This window comes from Musca autumnalis, unplaced genomic scaffold (genome assembly GCF_047663935.1).
Source record: "Musca autumnalis isolate F117 unplaced genomic scaffold, ASM4766393v1 scaffold_4, whole genome shotgun sequence".
Lineage (NCBI taxonomy): Eukaryota > Metazoa > Arthropoda > Insecta > Diptera > Muscidae > Musca > Musca autumnalis.
This window is the reverse complement of record NW_027411977.1, coordinates 181675134-181696261: the sequence shown is the minus strand read 5'-3', so window position 1 is coordinate 181696261 and position 21128 is coordinate 181675134. Positions and strand designations below refer to the sequence as shown.

At 34.2% G+C, this 21128-nt stretch overlaps 1 protein-coding gene across 5 annotated transcripts in view; it reads left to right on the top strand.

Annotated features, from left to right (window-relative positions):
* The window catches only part of dlp (glypican dally-like), a 229421-nt gene that overhangs the window by 165792 nt on the left and 42501 nt on the right, over window positions 1-21128 (top strand). The window contains exon 3 of one of the 5 annotated variants that reach the window (XM_073987946.1): window positions 2206-2252. The exons of the other annotated variants lie outside the window; for them this stretch is intronic. The gene's annotated coding sequence lies outside the window, so the exon portion shown is untranslated. The remainder of the gene's footprint in view (window positions 1-2205; window positions 2253-21128) is intronic. 5 annotated transcript variants of the gene reach the window in all.

Below are 21128 nucleotides of genomic sequence, written 5' to 3'. Positions count from 1 at the left end.
AGAAGTTCTCATACGTTTTCCCAACTCAGTTGAATTATTTGCTGATGAGCGCAAATATTTTTTTTAATAAAAAAATAATTTTTAAAATATGCTTTACTCTTCAGTGTTTACACATATTGGAATATTATGGAGATGTACCTTTAGCAAATTGTACAACACATGCCATCACAGAAAATATTGAATCTACGTAAAATCAAGATCAGCTGTCGTGATTAAAATTCCTACAATATCAATAAAATGTTGAAGTTATTTAAATTTTTCAAAAGAGTTGGATTAAGTTGGTTGTTGATAGAAAGTATGTGAAAGGAATTTATTTCATTGGTTGGAAAGTACAAAACAGCCGCAGTCGCAAAACGTTTTGGTACCCGAAACTCCATTTGCTCAAGTACTGTACACAGCCATGTGAAATAAACAGCAACATTTATGTGTATGAAACCTTCACATTTGACGACATGAAGAACATTTTTAATCAAAAGCATATAGTTTTTCGTATACATTTACATTGATGCAAAGACTCTGATCAGGCCACTTCAGATTGACTCCAGTTTCATGGTTGTGACTTCTGTTGAACTTGAAGATTTATTCGCATTTGTACAACACATGCCAACATAGAAACATATTTTGCACAAATTAGAAGAGGGATACCAAAAACTCGAACTCTAAATAAATTAATGTACATACCTACGTAAAAGCAAGATCAGATGCTATGATCAAATGTACAAAAGCAATAAAATTTTGTTGTAATTTTTATTTTTCAAAAGTGTTGGATTAAATTGGTTGTTGATAGAATGTATGTAAAAGAAGTCTATTTAATTACGAATTATTGGTTGGAAAGCAAAAATCAGCATAAATCGCAGTACATTTTGGTAATCCAAACTCCATTTGCTCAAGTACTGTACTTTGTCATGTGACATTAACAGCAAAATTTTTCAATTTGTTAGATAGAGGTTATGTTTGACGACATAAAGAAAATTTTTAATCAAAAGGTTATAATTTTTTTAAATATTGAAGCTCTAATAAATTGTGTACGAAGCTCTAAAAGTCCATTTAGACTACGCTGGATTTAGCAATTATCTGGTTTTATTTGACATATGTTGTATGAAAATGACAACTTAAATCCAGTGGATTTGCTAAATCCAGCATAGTCTAAATCAGGCATAAAATAAGTTCTCATACATTTATATTGATGCAAAGACTCTGATCTAGATTCAGGCGACGTGGTTCTGTCCACTGTTGAATTTGAAGTTTTATTCAAACTGACTTTTTCTGAAAAAAAAAATATGCCTAAAAACATATTATTTTTCAAAAGAGTTGGATTAAATAGTTTGTTGATAGCACAAACCAGCCGTAATCGCAATACGTATTGATACCCCAAACTCTTGCTCCTCAAGGACTGTACAACTTCAGGTGAAATTAAAAGCAATATTTTTTTAATTTGTTGCAAAGAGGTTTTGTGAATTAAACCTTCACACTTGACCACATGAAGCAAATAATCATCAAAATGTTATAATTTTTGTTAATATTTATATTAAAGTTCGAAGCTTTGAAAGAAGTTCTCATACATTCACATTGATACAAAGTCTCTGATCTAGGTTCAGGCGACGTGGTTTTGACTACTGTTGAACTTAAGGATTTATTCGAAATGACTTTTTTCTAAAAAAGTTAATTTGCTTAAAAACATCTGACGTAAGGTGATATTAATTTTTCAAAAGAGTTGGATTGAATAGTTTGTTGATAGCACAAACCAACCGCAATCGCAATACGTCTAGGTACCCCAAACTCCAGCTCCTCAAGTACTGTACATCGTCACATGAAATTAAAAGCAAAATTTTTTAATTTGTTGGAAAGATGTTCCTATTTTACACTGACGCAATGACTGTGATTTAGATTTAGGGGGCTTTAGATCGACTCGGGTACCTACTGTTGAAGTTTTATTGGAGCTCACTTTTTTTATTTATGAAATTTTCATGCCGAAAAGACCCTAACTCTTTTTTGATACACCTCTTGTGTTCTATATGTTGCTACTATTCTCAGGGTATAAATGTCCGAATTTTGGACCTCTTAATATTTTTTCAAAACTCCATACTAAGTTCGAAGGTGGGCCATATCAGGTCACTACCTCGCAAAAATTCAAATTTTTTTATCTTACTTATTTTATAAAATTCATATTTTTTACTAAAATTTTTTTATTTCTTCTATTTTTAGGTAAGCCACTTTGGTGTTTATTATACTGTTTATACTAAAATCTCGTTGTAAGTAAAATAACTTATTTATTATACAAACATATCTATAAAAAAATCTTAAAAACTTTCAAATTCCCACCATGTTTCTGCGGTGTTAAAACAAATCCTTTGTTTTATTTGCTCCAAAAGAATAGTCTGCATGGAAAAACAACATTTATGAGAAAACTATTCATGTGTGGTTTTTGAACTCCATTTCATCTTTATTGTATGTTTCCGACCTTTGATTTCCACAACCTATTGCCATTGATTTTAACTTTAATATGGGAGATTAACACTCTCTAGGTATATTTTCAGGCTATTATTGAGGTTTAATTGAAATAACACTTAAACGAATATGTTCGTACATACGTGTACTACTCCTGGCCACGCAAAAGAATTTCATTTTATTGCCATTGGTAGCAGGACACCCTCTAGGTCTTGTCCATGGCATTCCATTTCCATTGTGTGTAAAGTGTGGCGGTCAATTGATTTCATTTGTTAAAGTTGCTCGCCAAAATGTCTGGACGTAAGACCAAAAATAGCAAAGTCTATTGATTTCCATATTGCTTGCCTCGATTCCTTCCTTTCCCTACAGAATTTTATTTCTCCTACCACCATTCCAGTCGTGATGGCGGATACTTCATTGGCCAACAGTGTGTGAACGTGTTAATTCGTTAAATTGCACAAAACTTCTTTGCGGCTCCTCCCTTCTTCCATCCTTTCTTCCTACCATTGCACTGTGCCAGCCAGTGAGTGGCAAGCCAACACGGGTCACAGCGAAACAAAGAAAAAACGCTTTGTTGAAACGCGTTTTAATTATTCTTTGTTTAACAACAACAACATTCTCTCTTTCTCGGGCTCTCAAGTTATGGATGGATGATTGGAAGACTGTGGCATGTTAAAGAAAGGGTCGGTGCGGTACGGAGTTCATCATGTGTAACAAACAAACAAAAATTATAGGGCATTCACATAATAATGTTGTTTAAACATGAAATGTAAAATAAAATTTATGTTTTCATTATAAATACAACAACAGCAGAAATTGGATATTTATGAGGAAGCAATTCTATATTTTTGTTTGAAGAGATCATTAAAAACGGGGAGCTGGAGATGACATGCATGCTTGCCTTTCAGGGAAAACATGTGTAAGCTAATTTGTTGGGGGGAAAAGCTAAACAAAAAAATTGGCTTATGAGAATAACTTTTAATCTTTAATATTTTTTTTTTTCATATAGAAACAAATTTGGTGTAATTTTTTCGAATAGAATAAAATACGGTGTATTTTTTTTCGTATAGAAAAAAATTCGGTGTAATTTTTTTCGTATAGAAAAAAATTCGGTGTAATTTTTTTCGTATAGAAAAAAATTCGGTGTAATTTTTTTCGTATAGAAAAAAATTCGGTGTAATTTTTTTCGTATAGAAAAAAATTCGGTGTAATTTTTTTCGTATAGAAAAAAATTCGGTGTAATTTTTTTCGTATAGAAAAAAATTCGGTGTAATTTTTTTCGTATAGAAAAAAATTCGGTGTAATTTTTTTCGTATAGAAAAAAATTCGGTGTAATTTTTTTCGTATAGAAAAAAATTCGGTGTAATTTTTTTCGTATAGAAAAAAATTCGGTGTAATTTTTTTCGTATAGAAAAAAATTCGGTGTAATTTCTTTCGTATAGAAAAAAATTCGGTGTAATTTTTTTCGTATAGAAAAAAATTCGGTGTAATTTTTTTCGTATAGAAAAAAATTCGGTGTAATTTTTTTCGTATAGAAAAAAATTTGGTGTAATTTTTTTCGTATAGAAAAAAATTCAGTGTAATTTTTTTTCGTATAGAAAAAAATTCGGTGTAATTTTTTTCGTATAGAAAAAAATTCGGTGTAATTTTTTTCGTATGGAAAAAAATCGGTTTTATTTTTTTTCGAATAGAATAAAAAAAAATATAGAAAAAAATTTGGTGTAATTCTTTTTGTATGGAAAAAAATCGGTGTAATTTTTTTCGTATAGAAAAAAATTCGGTGTAATTTTTTTTCGTATAGAAAAATATTCGGTGTAATTTTTTTCGTATAGAAAAAAAATTCGGTGTAATTTTTTTCGTATAGAAAAAAATTCGGTGTAATTTTTTTTCGTATAGAAAAAAATTCGGTGTAATTTTTTTCGTATAAAAAAAATTCGGTGTAATTTTTTTCGTATAGAAAAAAATTCGGTGTAATGTTTTCGTTTAGAAAAAAATTCGGTGTAATTTTTTTCGTATAGAAAAAAATTCGGTGTAATTTTTTTCGTATAGAAAAAAATTCGGTGTAATTTTTTTCGTATAGAAAAAAATTCGGTGTAATTTTTTTCGTATAGAAAAAAATTCGGTGTAATTTTTTTCGTATAGAAAAAAAAATTCGGTATAATTTTTTTTCGTATAGAAAAAAAAATTCGGTATAATTTTTTTTCGTATAGAAAAAAAATTCGGTATTATTTTTTTTCGTATAGAAAAAAAATTCGGTATAATTTTTTTTTCGTATAGAAAAAAAATTCTGGATAATTTTTTTCGTATAGAAAAAAAGGTATATTTTTTTTTCGTATAGAAAAAAAATTCGGTATAATTTTTTTTCGTATAGAAAAAAAAATTCGGTATAATTTTTTTTCGTATAGGAAAAAAATTCCGTATTATTTTTTTTTCGTATAGGAAAAAAATTCCGTATAATTTTTTTTCGTATAGGAAAAAAATTCCGTATAATTTTTTTTCGTATAGAAAAAAATTCGGTATAAAAAAAAATTCGGTATAAATTTTTTTCGTATAGAAAAAAAATCGGTATAATTTTTTTCGTATAGAAAAAAATTCGGTATAATTTTTTTTCGTATAGAAAAAAAATTTGGTATAATTTTTTTTCGTATAGAAAAAGTTAAAAAAACACTATACAAACAAAATTCTTTAGAGGCCTTCAGATTCCTTAGTTTTGCTAAATAATGTGGTCAACCAACCACAACTCGCAATCTTGTCCATCTGCATATCCCGATATCATTTCAAAAATAATAAACATTTATGTCATTTTTCTTTCCATTTAACTTAAAAAATATCTACACACCAGAGTATTCAACACTCTTATCAACTAATCAGCATATTTTCCCATTAGATATGTATCCGAGTAACAAAGTAGCCTGCATATATTCCCTCAAACACATTTTTTATTAAATTTTCTGTTAAATAACATTTTTGCTTCCTATTTCCTCCCCTGGTAGTGCAATTTCCATTTGACTAGTTTGCTGCATTTGTTAGGTTTTTATTGGTTTTGCATTTCACTCATTTACATTTTTATTATTTTGCCAAAAACAACAAAAACATTTCAAATTCTTTTAACTGAAACAGAAATTATTTGCATTTTTTATGGGAATTTCGTGTTTGCACCAGCAACAAGCCAGCAGCACCACAAAGTGCAGCGCACACTTCACCCTAGTATCGCTCTGCAATGTTCCAGCTGTGAAAAGAAGGCATATAGTTGCATACATTAGCCTCAATTTTAGATGACAGACAGCCAACCCACAAACAACAATAAGCTCAACATTCACTACTTCAAATTTTATTGGGAATTCACTAACAAAGCAAACAGGCTGGCTGGTTGGGTGTCCAGCTGAAATAATTCCAAACTTTGGTTATATTCTTTGGAAAAGAAACACCAAAAACAACTCTGAAACTTATACGCCAACGACACAAAAAGTAAAAAATGTATGTGTGTATGTCCCAAGCAACAAGTATTTTGACCTAGGCGAGCCTGGCTAAACGTTTATGAATGAAATCCACACACACCATGATAGCGATTTGACAAAAAAAAAACTCTAATGGCGAAAATAAATTCTACAAAAAATTCCCTGAAGTTTGGCTTAAATTGCAAGAAAAAATAGCTTTGGGCCTTGTGCCTACGGTTATAATAACGAAAGAAACATACATATCTTAGAAACATGGTCACAGTGACTCAAAGCAAATGTTTAATAAATTTGGGAGAACTTAACCAATTCTAGCTTTTTGCGTTACTTTGTATGAAATAAATAAATTAGAAAGCTTCTTTTGACAAGTACTCCATGTGTCCTCCGTTTTGGACTGAAGAGAGTTATACCCAAATGTCAATTCAATAGCGCAAACGTCAAATAAACCCTCTCGAAGTGGGTTAACCCGGAAAAAAACTCTAGTGTAACCGTACCATTACGCGCCGAAGAAACGACAGTTGTCTCTCCTGGGTTCGAAACTGTTGTTATCTTAGAGATTCCGTTGTGAGTTGGCCTAGACGTAGGTTCGCCCAAAACACTGGAGCCCTTAATGGCAGTGTGAATAAGTTGCGGTATCTGTCTTCGGTCTCTCACTCAAAGAAGAAATCGAGAGACTTTTCATTCATAATTTTGTGTTTAAATTTTAACGATTTTTGTCGGTAACTCAAAAAATGTGTTAGAGAATCGCACTACAGGACGACCGGCTTTGGCCGGCGAAAGGCTGTATAGTTCGCGATTCTGGATTAATGGGGTTAGTCATTGAGCCATTATTTGTCGTCGAAACCGATCATCTGATTGCGCTTAAATGACAGTGATATCCACCGCCTTCAGATTAAGGTTAGAGTCTTATTCAGAAAGGTTAGTAGTTTTCTACTTTGTTCTGGTAAATGATCATAAATTTCATCTGAATTAGGTAACTCTAAGTTGTCCCCTCCCGGGTCTATAGTCCATATAACCAAAGACTGAACTGCACCAGTCAAGGTATAATCGTTGTCTGATTGCACTTGAATGACAGTGTCATTCATTTCATCTTCAGATGAGGGTCAGATTCTTATACAGAAGGGCTAGTATTAGGTACTTCTGAGTCCCGAATCTACAATTATTGCGCCAGTTGACGCGGCATCATCATCGCCTGGATGTGGTGGAATGTATGATGACCAGTATCTTATCCAGAACGACTAATAGTTGCCTACATTGCTCTGTCAAATTATCACGAATTTCATTCAAATAAGGTACTTTAAGTCGTCCGTTCCCCGTTCCCGGACCTAAAGTCCTTATAACCGAAAATTGCCCTGTGCCAGTCAAAATTACCTTGACTGGCGCAGGCCAGTCTTCCCTCACAATGACAGTAGATCCGGGAGGGGACAACCAGATTTGAATGAAATTCATGAAAAAAGTAGGCAACTGCTAAACTTTCTAAGACTCTGACCCTCATCTGAAGACGAAATGGATGTGACTGCCATCATCGTCATCGCCTGGTCCCACTTGAATGTCGTCTTCAGATGAGAGTCAGAATCTTTTCCAGAAGGGCTAGTAGTTGGCTACTTTAGTTATTATCGTTATTTTAACAAGTTCTAAGGAACATCAAATTACATTAAACTTCCCAACGAAACAAAATTATAACGCTTTTCCCCCCAAACCACAGTCACACTCTTCCACGTTAAATTGTCGAACACATGTTTTATATTGCCATTGGCAGATTGCTGAAATGGGATTTTTTACTCCACTTTTTCGATAGTGTGTATGTTATTTTCATTAAACGGGAATCCTTGTGTGGGTGAATATTTCCAGCATGCAGCCTGAAATGGTATTTGAGCCGCAGGCTCTTTTTATTTATATTGCAATGTTATATCAAAGGTTAAACTATCGGCATTTAAGGTGACAATTTAAATCAATACGAGTGGGTGAAGTACGTGGATCATTGATTTTTAATGGCAAGATGATGATAATGATTACTTTATTATGGAGTGAAGGAAAATAGGCGAGATAATAGCTTAATTTTGAGAAGAAATTTTAAAGATTAAGTTTTTTTCTTCTTTTTTCGTTGTACTAGGTGTTCCTTCTTGTATCTTTGTTTTTGTTACCATTGCCATCTAAGAAAATTACAACAGCTTTTGATGGTCGGCTATTTGGTCTAGCACAAGGTGGCCCACATCCTGCGGTAGAACAACAACATTGTTGATTCGTATTATTGGGTGATAAATTTGATTTTCTTGGACAGCCAATATTATTGCAATTTCGGGGACAGGTATTAGAATTGTTGATGGCATTGTTTTGAGGCTTAGATTTTCCGCAACCCATTTCCGCTTCCGTTTAAAAGATTTTGGTTTGTGAGTTTGGAATAAAGAAATTCATTTTATAATTTTTATTATTTTATTTAAAAAAATTTGTAGTTTTATTTGTTTTGAAATTTGACAGGAAAATGTGACTGAAATAATATAGTGTTGGAAGACGAAGAAATTGTTGAACAACGGGCGACAAAATTTAGTTCAAATTTAAATCACAAGTTTACATGCGACAAGTTTTTGGAGTGGCAGATAATGTATTTCATTAACATTATAGTCTCTTAATAAAAAAATTAGATAATCCATTATAACCTTTATTCTTTTTGATGACAATTTGTCAATTTGTCGTCATTTCTTCCTTTCAACGTTCATTGTTTTTCTCTTTCTCCTAATATTATTTCGGGAAATTTTCTTAATTACCTTTATTAGGTTTATTACTGTTTTAAACAGCCTCACCTACAAAATGATATTGCCAAGTTTTTACAGCTCCCCCACTTCCTTTGCTAACTTTTTGCCTTCTTCTTAATCCAAAATTTGTTATCCCAATTTAATATTAACCTCCCCAATCAATATGTCAGCCATTATCATCGTCATCATCCTCATCTTAAAGTTCATTACATGTTTTACATTATCTCCCACTACAGAATACCTTTCTTCTGTAACAAATTGTATTGAATGAAAAAATAAAGAAGAAAGCACCATAAAAATCAATTATTTTAAATTGTATCGAGTTTTAACACGGCGCCCTTGTTTACTTCTGTAGCTGGCTGGCTGGCTAGCTACCTCCTCGTCTAGTCTAATGACATTTGACATTACATACATATTTACCAAATGAATTTTTGTTTCCTACTTTCAAACGGAAATTTACAATTTAGATTTGGCTAAACTAATTTGTGCTGCTTTCAAACACAAGATGCCATCTAATAAAAGTTTGCAATATCAATGTGCGTATGTACACATAAAGATATATTTGAATCTAGTTTATAAATCAGTGGGAGCTTAGGGTTACTCTACAGCTACACTGAGAAAACAATGTGATGATAACAAGACATTCCCGCTTTGCTTGAACCCTTCGATTAGTAACAACTAGACACCATTTCGTTTCTATTAAAATATAATATATACAACGGTTCTAGAATTTAATACTCTAATATTGAGTTAAAAACCTTTTCCGTAATGAAAATAAATTATTTCAAATAAGAGGAAAATGGGAAAGTACACTAACCAGCCGGTTTACAAGTATTTTGTGCCTAAAAGTATGCACATCATTTGAGCTATCTCTGACAATTCGTCTAGTACATGGCAAAATTACCAAGGTAGTGGAATCACACCAGCTGTTCGAATATGAAGTGCCAAATCCCTTTAGAAAAAAAAAAAAATATTTTTTTTGTAATTTCCTCAACAACATAAAGAAGGTTTTGACATTACATATTCCAAATTTTACGATACCACTACCTTGGTAATTGTGTCATGGTCTAGTATAAGTTGTGAATTTTAGATGGCGCGGGTTGTAAAAAAATCAGGGAACTAAAGTTGGGATATCTCGTTCATTGAACGGATCCAGCTTTTTCATTCCGTTCACCAAATGGAACTAGGTCGTTCAGTTCGTTGGCTGGTTCATTCTAGTTCAATATTATTACACTTCATAAATATTACATTTCAGTTTCACTATAAAAACAAGTAAAAAAGTATCAGTCGGCTTTGCCGACAGAGATATACCCTCAGCCTGTGTATCAGATCTCCGAATACTCGCTCGAATTCGCTCGAATTCCACTCGCGAGTGAAACTCTTCTTGAATTCCCTCCCCAACACCAAACAAAACTTGCCCCACAACCACCAAAAATATTGCACCCAAACAAAATTTACCAACTCCCCCCAAATTTTCAGTCGCGAATGAATCGGAGCCCTACTGTGTATATCGAAACAATTTTTTCCCAAAAACGCATGTATTTAGGGAGTTTTAAAAATGTTGGGCGTTTGAACCGACAAAAAAGTTGATTAGGATAAAGGATCGAAAGTTTTGAGGAGGAGGTACTAAAAAGAATGGATCTCCAGCCACTACATATGGTACCATAGGAGGATTTTACACCCTTCGGGGTGTTTGCTTAAGAAGTATGGACTTGCCCCTGAAAAAACTTTTACCATCGCAATTGAGGCAGCGAATGCAAGTTGCTTCAACAAAAGTCAAAGTGATTCCATATCAGGTCTTAAAGTGAACTTACCGTATGGAGTGGACAATTATAGTCCATTTTTGAACCTGATCTATATCTGGTAGATATATTAGGATGTGTAAAGTATCCCAGCAAAAATTCGGATCCATTAGTCATTACGTAACCCATTACAAAGTAATGTAAACAAGCTTCTTTTCCCATTACAAGTAATCTGAGAAGTAATGGGATACTTCTTAAAAAAATTACAAGGCAAACCTACTTACTTTGCTCCTCACTAAGTAATGAGGACGGTGGCACAGTGAGTGTGTGTCCGACTATAAATCCTAGGGTTGTGTGTTCAACGCTCACTGCCGGCACGCGAGTTTTTTTTAATTAAAAAATAACAGTTCGTGGTGCACATGTGCACTGCACATTTAAGTTCTTAACCCACCCTTAATGTTCGTGTGCGTGGCATAGTATGTAGTGTCTTTGGCTAGAAATCAGAGGGTTCGTGTGTTCAACTCGCACAGCGAGCGAAATAAAATAAAGTAAAATAAAAGTAAGAAGTGTGATGAAATTAAAAAAAAAATCTCTAAATCAACTGTTCTAAAAATAGAATTTTTTTCAACTTACTTTTCAACTTCTAGTGGCCACAGAATAACTAGTTATTCTAGTGGTCATAAAATAACTACAAACTGAGTGCGACATGCCCTTGTAAAAATAATTGGGAAGAAAGGGGGTTTGCGAGTAGTTACGGCTGCAAAAAATCCCTTACAAAACCCATGATTTTGGGAGGACTTTTTTTGCTGGGATGGACCAATTCGGCCACACCCTTCAAGAGTTACCGTACAAACAATTTACCGAACATTTTTGAACTTTTGTGGGGGAGGTACCTGAAGGAGTGGACCGATATGGCTTATCTTCGAACTTAAACTATGTTTGGACAAAATGTTACTAAGGCCAAATTTTGGACCGAATCGGCAGATCCGTTCGAGAGTCACACGGTGTCATAGGGGTTTTTCGCAACTTTCAGGCTATTTTCTCAGGAAGTGTGGACTTGCCCCCGATGAAACTTCTACCGTCGTGTAGGGGGCGGTGAATACAAGTTGCTAAAACAAAAATTAAAGCGATTCGAGAGCAGGTCCTAAACTGAACTTATCCGAAATTGTGTGGGAGTTACCAGAAGGAGTGGACCGATTAAGTCCATATTGGAACCACATCTAAGTCTGGTAGACATTTCACGATTTGCAAAGCATGGACCAAATCGATTACTGCCTTCAAGAGTTATCGTGCGCACAAATTTTCCGAACATTTTCGAACTTTTGTGGGGAGGTGCCGGAAGGAGTGGACCGATATAACCCATCTTCGAACTTAAACTAAATTTGGACAAAATATTACGAATGCCAAATTTTGGACCGAATCGGCGGACCCGTTCGAGAGTTATCTTGCGCTCCAACCACCTCACACGGTGTCATATGGATTTTTTGCAACTTTCAGGCTATTTTCACAGGAAGTATGTACTTGCCCCTGAATACAAACTGCTAAAGCAAAAAATCAAAGCGATTCGAGAGATGGCCCTAAATTGAACATTTCCGAAATTTTGTGTAGGAGGTACCCGAAGGAGTGGACCGATTGAGTCCATATTAAAACCTTATCTAAGTATGGTAAACATTTCACGATTTGCAAAGTATGGACCAAATCGGTTACTCCCTTCAAGAGTTATCGTGCGCACAAATTTTCCGAACATTTTCGAACTTTTGTGGGGGAGGTACCGGAAGGAGTGGACCGATGTAGCCCATCTTCGAACTTAAACTAAGTTTGGGCAAAATATTACGAAAGCCAAAATTTGATCCGAATCGGTTCATCCGTTCGAGAGTTATCGTGCGCTCCAGCCAGCCAGACAGACAGATAGACGGACGGACATTGCACAATCGACTCCAAATTGTCTGAAACACATTTCGTCCAAACGTACTTGGGGTCTAAAATCATTATTTCAATGAGGCACATTTTGCCCGTATGAAAGTGTATATACCCTCGTTAGCATAAATGCTGAGGGTATAAACATTATTTTTATTTGAAAATAATGTATTTTTATAATTAATATAAATTAAAAACCCTCCGATCGATACAGAAGATATTTCTTATTTTTCAATCCACCCACTGATGTTAACAGGAAAAAATACCAAAATGAACGAAATGTTTTCATCGTTTATTTTTTACACAATGACCTCACTCATTTTTTAATGTAAGAGGGGGATTGGAAACTAAAATAAAATGACCTGAAGGAACTATATTCACTCGTTTAACCTAATAAACTAGAAGAGCTATATGATCGAGAGGAGCTAAATGAACGATATAAACGAATAAACTTAATAACTTATTTCTTAACTTAATTTATTCATTTCACAGAATCAAATTTACAAGGAAAATTTTGAGCTAAGTTACTAGGCGTTTACACACAGACAGTATTGGCAAGACAATAGCAAAGTTAAAAACCATTTTCACCAATACATTCATACTTTTCTCTATATATATGTATACATATTTAAAAATTTGTAAATGTATTTGTGAAAAAGGTTTGCATTTTTGCTATTGTCTTGCCAATACTGGCATTTGTAAACGCAGGGTTAAAAAAACTGTTTTTTGTCTTCATTTCTTTTTTCAATATTCGATAAGTTATGTGTCAATCTCTGCACCAGGCTCATCATTTGGGAAATTTAGTATAAATTTGAATTCTATTTTTTTTAACAATTTATTCTGTAATAGTTACCATGTTTTGGTGGTCTCAGTTATACTTATTTAGATGGATTTTCTAAACAGAACATATTGTTACATAAGCCGAACTAAGAATACATTTCTAAACGCACCGACATCAAGATTCTACCGATAGCAACAGTGTTGTCAACTTTTATTTGAACTTTTCATTCATAATTTTGCGTTTTAATGTTACCGATTTTTGTCGGTAACTCAAAACATGAGTTAGAGAATCGCACTAGGGGTCTCTTTTATACTTATGAATTTTTTTTTTAATTCCACAAAAAGGAAACAGGTTTCCAAACACAAAATATATTCTTCTTTTTGCTTGTTTTATAACAATATACATAGTATCTTTAATTAAAATATGTAAATTTTGCCACTATCGAACACTTTCTTCTGACTTTTATTTTCATTTTTAAAAAATACTTTTGCGAGTAAACAATTATTCGGGTACATGATTATTTGATCATTTATTGTACGGGTACTTATCAATTTATTTAAACTCATGACGATATTATGACAAATATCGGATCTTTCACCACTACATTTGCACACATGAAAATTCTATGAGAAAGATGGGATCTTTCACGACTTCATTTGAACTCATGCAAAAGAACCAGTGAAATCATGATTTCACATGGAACCACTTCCATTTAATTTTGCTGGGAAATCACTCAAAATTTGTTTTCTTTTTTTTAACTAAATACTTCTCAGAAAAGCCTAACAGAATCTGCACGGAACTCGTAAAGATTGATCGGAAGAGTTTAGACATTGTTCAGACATACATTGCTTCATACGTTCACTCAAGGTTTCAGGTTGTCTTTTGCTTCATCTTTATTATTTGTGATGCTTCTTCCCAGGAGACTAACTTTTGTTCTCCGTGTACAACTAGATTATAATCCCTGGCTACCGATTACATTTAAATTAAAATTCAAGGATCTAATGCAATTTCTGTCTGTTACAATATATGCTAAAACAAAATCATTTAGAAGTAAAGACAACACCAACTAATCCCTTTCGTATCCATTTCAAAGGGCAGAAAAACAAACACTTTCTTCCTTTGCAACAATAACAAATGCGATAGGAAACATTTAAGGTTTTATTTGCCATATTCTACAAAGGCAATTTCTATGTACATTTGATTGTCCAAAAAAAGTTCTTTGTAATAACAACAAAAAATTCGCCCTCTTTTTTTTAGTTCTGTCGTTCGTTGCTTTACTTGTTTGCCATTGTTGTAGTTGGGTGTGTGTTTTTCCAGTAGACAACCTAGACATTGAAAGTGAAATTTGTTGTGTGATAAAAAATACAACAACGTTAGTCTATGTACCCTCAATGCCAAAACAAATTTACAAAAGAGGAAAGTTAGCTTTGCACATGGCAACGACCCTTAAGCTTGGCAAACAGTCGTGTTGCCAGGATTATAACACACATAGTAACTAACATTTTGTTCAAAGTTTTTGTTATTTTTTTGTCGAGGCTTCTAGTTTAAATTTCTGTTGGCCTGTTCAAAATGCTTACAACTTTATCGTATAACTTTAGTCTTTAAAGAGCGGAGCTTTCTTTCCACCTTAAAATGAATGCACCAAGACGAAGTATGGAAAGTTGTCGTTGTCGTCCTCGGTTATATCCTTCGTTCTTGTATGTAGTCAAGTTGTGTGTACTTTGGAATTGTTTTCATATCTTCATATCTAAAGAACACTTGAAAACTGTTGTTGAATGGCGGCTACTGTGAAATAACACAAAACCCATCAAATGCTCTTCAAAATCTCCCCTCCGTCCCCTCTTTATGCGAATATCATCTGGCAAAGTGTAATTTAACAAACAAATGTCTGGGGGTAAGTTTTAAGTTAAACATAATCATCAGACTTTAGTCCTCCTCCTGGTTGGTGTTTTTGTTGTTGCGTTCATCGCCATCATCTCTCAGGCATCATCAGATGCAGGCAGCAGTAAGCAACACAAAGAAACAGCAGCATATCAACAAAAAAAACTGTAACAGTTTTTTGATTTTCCCTAGAAAAAAATTGCTTAAAATTGTAACATTTGTTTAATGCGTTCAGAAGGTTTTTTCTTTGCATGAAATTTTGCCTTTTGTAGCACACATACATAAAGCAACAGCATGGCGGACTTTGTGAATTTAATTTTCTACTTTTTGATTTAAATACACTCGAGAAGAGGAGAACTTAAATATATATTGAGCTTATGTTAAAGAATATTCAGAGAAACATATATATTTTTCTGGATCTTGAAACCTTTCTATGGAGCAAAACATTGATCCTGCCTATATATCTGATCAAAAAATTTTGTAAAAACCAAAAAAACTTCTGAATAATAAATTAAAGTTCGAAGCTACAAGACAACTTCTCAGCCGATTTACCCCCATAGTGCAATTATTTGCTGATGAGAGCAAATTTACTTTAAATAAAAAAAATAAACAAAAATGTATACGTGTATTTATTAGAACTTTGAAAACCATACTTAACATATTGGAATGAATATTGTGGAGATGTTCCTTAAGAAAATTTTACAATACATGCCAACATAGAAACATATTTTGCAAAAATTAGAACACTTATACCAAAACTCCAACTACAAAAAAAAATTTAATCAGAAGCCGCGATCAAATGTACAAAATCAATAACTCATTGAAATCCCAAACCCATGTCAGTCTGGAATCCACAAGGCTATCTACAAGGAAGCTATTCGGGTGATGGAGTACTTGTTGAGCATGCTTTATCTGGAGAAGTGGAGGATGCACTTTGACGACAAACACCTTGAGAGCGTTCAATATCAGACCGCGATCTTGAAAAATAAATTTTGCTACGAATGTAACTGGTAGTCTTTAGTAAATTTAGATGAATTTCTGTAAGCTTAAGAATTTGAATTGTAACGTAAATTTTTATTAAGCATTTAGTTCATTCGTATCAGTTTTGCAACAACAACTATTACTGCAATCATTAAATTATTGCTTAATCTTAATTTACACTCTTTACTTAGCTAAATTGTTTTTGTACTCTCTCTCTCTCTCATTCATATTGACTATTCAATTATGCTATTATCTCTTCAATTATGCTTCATACTCCCTCGTATTTATTACCGCTGCCGCATTGATGCATTGCTAACATTAATTTGTCTGTTTGTATACGAGTATGTGTGTATGTGGATCTCGTTTGAACATTGGAGAACCTCCCAGATGAAGGGTGCTGGAATAGTCTATACATACGTCTATACGTACGCAAGTGGGTATAAATACGAGTGTGGTAGAGTTAGTTTTAAAGATAAAGTTTTGCGTGAATAACTGAAGTGCATAACGTCAATAAAGCATTGTAGAATCGTAATCCAGAATGGACCCGCGTTTTATTTGGTACAAATCGTATCGGGGAATAAAACAACGTCTACAAGGGATTAAGTTAAACCCTAATTCCGTAACAATATATAGAAATTAAGTGGGCTGCTTTCAAATTCAAAGATGGGAAAGCTCAAACAATTGCGGAAGGACTCTAGAATGTGCTAGACGGGTTCAACCTGTGCCGATCAATTCTGATGATTGTGGACGCCGATACAAAAGCGTGAATACCAGCTAAATGACAAATGTTCGAACAGAAAGGTCACCCACCCACACCCAAGTTCAGCATCATGTGCTGGATCGCGCTCTTCACGTTGTCATGGAAAGTGAGCTCCGTGGGTCGACTAAATCTCAAACATCGAGTACTTCTTTGTGCAGGATTTAATGATCAATTCAACTCAATGGAAAGCTGCCTTCGACAATGGTGGGAAACTTAGATTAAGGAAACAGGCTGCTGCAGAAACGACATGAGAGTCATGAATGAGACAGCTAAAAACAGGAACAGTTCCTAATTTTAAAAGTAAATAGCTTTTTCGTAGATGATAAAAAAAAAAATGTTATTACTTTTTTTTTTTTTTTTTGAAAGTTCCCAGTTTAAATTTGTTGGTGTTTGTGAGCCTTATTATTCCACTGACAGACCCAATCAACACATTCTACAAAAAACATAACTCTTATTTTTTGCAATATTGCCACTGGGACGAGGTATTTGGCACATTCGGGCCAAGTCCACAAAGTCTTCTAAAAAACTTTAAAGCGAGATGTGTCTGGAAGAGTATTCAGAGATTTCGGGTCCCATATCTCAGGTAGTATAAGTTTTCCCCAGATAAAAATTATAATGTTGTTATGATCAACACGATACGAGAAGTGGGCTCTGACTGGATTAAAGCTCAACTTTAGAACTTTTCGGACATTATCTTGGGAAGGATGAACAAAATTTCTAGTTATTATCGGAGTCATAAGGTGCCACACGCTTTATGGCCTGGTCCGGTGTAATATTGGCAGACATTTCCTGAGTATATCATCCATGTAAAACTTCTCTAAAATTGTGGTGTCGTAAAGCACGCCGTTCGGACACGGCGATAAATAGTAGGTCCCACATCAGAGAGAGAGAGAAATCTCCCTTGCCCCTTCTGGTATGTTTGTGGAACAATTATATAATCAGAGTTACAAGGACTATCTTCGATGAAAATTGCAAAACAATCCTCGAACAGATCTTGAACTGTACTTAAGCGAACATTTTGAACTTTTGTAAGTGAGGCACCCGAAGTTGTTCGATAAAGTCTTTCTCGGAACTTTGGAAGAAATTTTACGATGTGCAAAGTTTCAGCCAAATCAGATACTCAATTCGTAAGTTATGGTGTTCATAAGAGATTTTAGTTGGTGCCGACAGGTTGATTTGAGCTTTTAAACCATTATCTTCGGAAGTATTGATTTTTACCCAATAGAATTGTACCGTCGTAATAGTGGCCTTTTGCAAACAATTTTAAAATTATCTGGGATCGGGTCGCAAACTACATTTTCGGAGTTATCGTGCGCACCATTTTAGGAAAAAATGTTGAACTTTTGTGGGGGAAGTAACCGAAGGAGTAGACCGATTGGCCCATTTTCCAACTTGATTTTCTGATGACCTGCCCTTGTTAAAGTAATGGGTTAGTAGGTCGTTTTGTTATGAGTTTTTTTTTTTTTTTTGCTGGGAAGTAACCAATTTGATCCAAACATTGACAAATTTCTCGAGATATTTCATTTAGTATTATCTTGAAATTTCCATCGTAGGTAGTTGTCCTTGTGATTCTGATTACAACGATATTTTGTCCATGCTTTTTGACAAAATGACCCAATAGTAATTCCACATATTTCGATAAGTCCATACTTCTAAAAAAAGGCCACAGTGCTCTAAAACCCCTCTAAATATATCATTTTTGGGAAAGATTTCGGTTGGGTAGGCGGTATTCGATCTGTCCATTGATGAAAGTTTCAGTTCACAGGCTGAGGGTATTTCTGATTACACTATGCAACACTGAAAATGCAAACAACTTCTAGTACGAATTTTTTGAAAGTACATATTTAGACTACAAAAACCCTAGTAGGGTTTTGTCCTGTCAGATCCAGTTCGGATTTTATGGCCTCATCTAAACCGGGCTAAATCTACACTTTTTTGCATTTATCAGGCCTTTATCTCAGAAACGAATAGGAATTTGTCCTTGACGTCTTTAGCAATATTGTAGCCCTAAACTAGTAGAACTTATCTTTTGAAAAAATCACCAAAGAAAAACTCCATCTAGGGCATCAAAATCTATAAAATATAGAAAATTTTACATAATTGCTGAAATTCTGGTCAGTATCGGCTAAACTATTGCGAGTTGAACCAAGTAACCTTGTGCAAAAATCTTCCAAATAATGTTCTTAACAATTCTTCAGAACATTCCGAAACTCTAAAATGATTACTTCATACTGTTTCAGGGGTATTTTGCATCATATCTTTTACAACACGTATTTCAAACGCAGTTCACAACAACAGTTTATTCTTGCATTTCGGATTTCACTACATTATTGACATTTTTATTAAATCGTCGTTGAAAAATGTACTGAAAACAACGCCATAGAGGCATTTTACAACAATGACATGTTCTGAAGAGTTGTGTACTACATTCCAGGGAATATTTTTCCAAAAGAAAATAGTCAGAAAAATTAACGGTGTTGGAGATACGGTGCGAAATGTATAAAAATTGTGGAATTTTTGCATATATTTTGAAATTTGAGGCAATAAATGTAGTTTTTCGAGTTCTTTTCTTCTCCAAATATTTTATTCTTGTCTTTATCTACAAATTTGCTTCAGAGGTCAGAAGAAGATTCGCATTGGTTTCAGAGATATAGCCCCGAATTTCTTTAAAAACTCAATATTTAACCATGTTTAGATAGGGCCATAAAATCCAAGCTGGATCTGACACAACAAAACCCAACTTAGGTTTCTTGTCGTTTGGGTCTGTACTTTCAAAAAATCCTCAGTTCGAATTGTTTGCACAAGATCACCTTAAAAATGTTGCACAGTGTTATAAAAGGAGGTTTCCCATTATTAGTGGGGTATAATCTCTTTGATTTTTCCTTGAGCTTAAAATAATGTTTTATTGCATACTTCCCTATGAAAAAAAAAACAACAAAAATTTTCGACGACGGCAAGTAAGTGTTTGCCACCATTGACGGAAATAAATTGTAATTTTTCACAGGATTTTTGTTTTTGTAAAACAACAACAGTGGTACAGACCTACAGCGCTTCCGTGTGCTGTGGGGTGTTGTAATTCTTTACTTCTCTTTTGAAGGACTCTGACTGACTTTATCTAGCACGGTTGGAGATTTTGTTTAATTTTTTCCCCGTCGTTCAACATACAAGGGTTTGCCAAAACTGATTTCTCCGTGTAAGGAAAAGTGTGTCTGGCTGGGTGTGTGTTTGTGTGTGCGAACCGTAAATCATTTTAAATGCCTTTTCACTGTTATTCCTCCTATCCGGTTTCCTTAATTTAACATAGCCAACGTAGTATAGTAGTAGTCTAGTCGTCCTAGACATGCGTTGTGTCGAGAGTAAACGAACGACACAAACACCAAAGGGGAGGAGGGGTGGTGGTAATGTCGATGAAATAATGCACGACAATGCCAATGGCGCTGTTTTAAGTGAACAATTTTTTGCATTAACCTTTGTTAGATGTCGACGACGACATTCATTATGGTTTCTTGCATGTAATATGCCCAGACGGGACAATAAGGTTGGCTGGCGGTATTGGTGGTGGTGGTGTATGAGATGAACTTGAATCCGGTTTGTTATGTTTGTTGAGTGTGCTGTTGTTTCTAGGTCTAAAACACGCACTTTCACCAGGAAATAGCCAACAAGGAAGGCATAAAGGATATCGTCTTCATCATCATCGTTATTGTGGCCATGTTGAGAAAGCATGTATGGTGTATGTGTGTGTGCGTTGCTTTTTTTGGTCATATCCATCTAGCTTAATGAATTTTGTGAGTGGTTTTTTTGTTAGTTATGGTGCAAACCTTTTGTTTCCCGGGCCAAAGAAACTAGGAAAATGTTAGTCAAGGGTTGTTTTGTCCACCAAGGAACTACACACGCAATATCAACATATACGCTTGAATGGACATGAAATATGTTTATGATTTTCACCTACTAATCTATAAATCGATTTACCCCCCACTCCCCTTTGTTTGCGTGTGTGTGCATATGCTTTGGCTTGAGAGTGTGCTTTTTCCTTGACATTATTTATAAATCTCATCTGTTCGGTTATGACCTTATTTATAGAACATGTTGTTCCATAAATGTAGGAAAAGTTTATTTTTTAAATATTTAACTACTCCCACCCCCATGTTTCTTGTTTCATAATATGGCCAACAATATCCAGCTGACAGGGGATGCGGCTTTAAATGGTGTTACATATTTAAATAGGAATTTTAGGACAGGGGAACAAGGAGGCTAACAAATTTGTATACCTTAAGTCTTCGGCTAACGAGGGTATATACACATTGATACGACCAGAAATGTTCCGTTTCAGACAATTTTGAGTAGATTTAGCCCCGTCCGTCAGTATGTCAGATGTTCTTCTTCCTTCACTTCACTGACTGGAGTGAGATA